Here is a 2,980-nt window from a genome sequence, read left to right as displayed (position 1 = left end):
TGAAAAATGTGGGGTTTGATGAGGAACAGAGCCATGAACCTTGCAAAAGTTGAGGACAGAGTGGGTGCAGAAAAATGGCTGTAATTGTTTGATTGGTGCCATTAAAGAGAAACTAGGCAATTTGCTCCAAAGTTTAAAAGGTGTCTGGAAATAAGACTTCACCAACTGAAAACTCTAGTCTGTGAAAATGTAAATGGATTCGAAAACCTTTCATTTATAGAGGGAATTTGAGAACATAGAGATTCCAGAATGGTCTTCTCAAACAGAATTGCCTAGGAAAATATTTCTTAGAGTTCCAAAAGGCAAGCAGCACTTGCAATCCCCTGTAGCTGTAGTAGAGGGCCAGTGTACATTTCAAGCTGGCAGGAGGGCTTTTTATCCTCTATGTGGTTCTGGCTTTGTGTGCATGTAGAATCCAAGGTCTTGAGTCATAGAATCGTGTACAGAGCTTTTAGGAAGTGTCCTAGGTTGGGCAATATGCGATAGGGTCAGACTACTGATCTTCAAGGAACAGTTGGGATGCTGTTCCATGAATGTGTGAAGTTGACAGCTAATTTGTAGTGAAGATCCAAGACATTGGAAATTCTAGGGATATGGAGTCTCTGCCAAAGAAAGCTGTAGGAACAGAGTGAAGTCAGCCTACTCTAGGTTTCAAGGCTTATTCCTATTGAATGTCCGGCATTTCCTCCACAATCTCCAGATGCCACATTCAGAGCTACAGGTTTTTTCCACATGCCCTGCTGGGTTTTGGTCTTTCTCTGGTCTGATTTATCTCCTGCTATGACCAATTTTTCATTTTTGGAATAGAATGTCTACCCTCCTGTGCCATTGTGTTTCGGAAGTATGATTTTTATTTACCCAGGATTCACAGTAAAGAGATTATGTTAAGTCCCAGAAAAGTCTTTTGACTTTTAAACAGTATTGAAACTATGAATATAGTGACTTTTGAAATGCTGATTATATTGTAAGATGGCCATGAGACTGTTGGAGATATAGAGTATATGGTAAAATGTGAATGTGAAACATTTACCACAGGCTTATGTGTTGAAAACTTGGTCCCCAGAAGGTAGATCTGTTTTGAGGGGTGGTGGAAACTTTTAAGCATGGGACCTGCCTGGAAAGCACAGAGACTTAGGTACAGGCTTGAAGTGTTATAGATAAGCTCCACTTTTGCTCTAGCTTTCTGCTTCTTGCCTGCTGTCACAATGCAGATGGCTGCATCACACTCACCACTGCCATAGCTGGGAAGTTACTCTCACCTCTATGCCTTGATTTCCATAATATAATATTCCCTCTCAGATCATGAGTCAAATAAATTCTTTCTCCTGAAAGTTTTGTAAAAGTTATTCTGATGTTCTAATGGAAAAGGTAACTAATCCAATAGTCATTTTGTCTTCACAGTGCTTATAATAAAGAAATTCTTGTTCTTGGGACAAAGCCAAATGATGACGAATGAGATGTCTCAGTGGACAAAGATAATTGTTGTACAAGTCAACCTGAATGTGATTTCCATAATTCATATAAATATTAAAAAAGGAATACAAACTATACAACATCGTATTTTGACCTCTATACACATGCCATAGCATGTGCAGTCCCCTACACACATGCATCACGCACAGAACACTAATAATATAAAAGTATTTATGAAAAGCAAATAAAAGCATAGTAACTGGGTGAAGATGTTCTTCTAAACGCTTGCTAATTAGATACAAAGCAGGCAAAGAAAAGTGATCTTGATGATATGTTTAATAATTTAATTAGTGATCTTGACAATAGGTTTCAACCAAAATATAAAATAAAATGAAAAAAGTTGCAAGCAAGATGCAAGACTAAAAGACAGTAGCAAATGGTTTAACAAATCTAATTAATTAAAAACAAATTAATGAAATTCTATAAGGTAAAGAAAGAAAAGAATGCAGAGAAATATTTGAAGATAGTATAATATAATGGCTGACATTTCCTAAAATTAATGACACATCTGAGTGATGCAGAAAAAATTAATATTACTCCTACCCTATGTAGGAATACACTTGTGTACAATACATCTATTATAATAAATGATCACAAAACAGCTGGTAACCAAGTGGTCAAACATGTAAGACATCGAGGGCTGGAATAGGCATGGCCTTGTGGGAAGAAGCATATCACTGGGGGTAGGGTTTGAGGTTTCAAAATGCTCAAGCCTTTTCTAGTGTCTGCCTGCTAATCTGGATGTAGAACTCCCAGCTACCTCTCCAGAACCATGTCTGCCTGGATGCTGGTATCTCGCCCCCTACCACCCCAGCACCCCATGATGATAACAGACTAAACGTCTGAAACTGTAAGCCAGCCCCAAGTGAATGTTCCTTAAAAGAGTTGCCACGGTTATGGTGTCTTCGCTGCAATAGAAATCCTAAGTAAAATACTGACTGACTGACTGACGACTGACTGACTGACTGACTGACTGACTGACTGACTGACTGACTTGCTAGCTTAACTTATGTGTATATATATGTGCCTGTATGAGTTTATGTACACTACAGCCCTGCAGGTTTTTGCAGAGGCCTAGAGGCATCTCAGATCGTCTGGGACTGAAATAATAGGTGATTATGTATGTGCTGAGCCCCAAACATGGAAAAGCTGTAAGCATTCTCTCCATACCTACTAAACTTTTTTTTAAAAAATTAATACCTGTATAACAATTCCTTGCTTCTTTTCTTCTGGACCTAAACCACACCTTTCTACTTTGAGTCTCTATGAATCTTACAGTCTTAGGTACCTAACATAAGTGAAACCACTGAGTATTTGTTAGCATGTTCAGATTCCTTCTAGGCTCTGCCCAACAGTTACTTAGCAACATCCAGGTAGGAACATGACTTGCTATAAAAAGACTGTTTGTCCTCTCTTGTGCTCTCTGACCCCTCTCTCTGGCCTCTCTCTTTCCTCCTCAGACAGATTCTTCTTCTTCTTCTTCTTCTTCTTCTTCTTCTTCTTCTTC

The sequence above is a fragment of the Mus pahari genome, chromosome X (genome assembly GCF_900095145.1).
Source record: "Mus pahari chromosome X, PAHARI_EIJ_v1.1, whole genome shotgun sequence".
In the NCBI taxonomy this organism is placed as follows: domain Eukaryota; kingdom Metazoa; phylum Chordata; class Mammalia; order Rodentia; family Muridae; genus Mus; species Mus pahari.
This window is presented reverse-complemented; position numbering follows the sequence as displayed.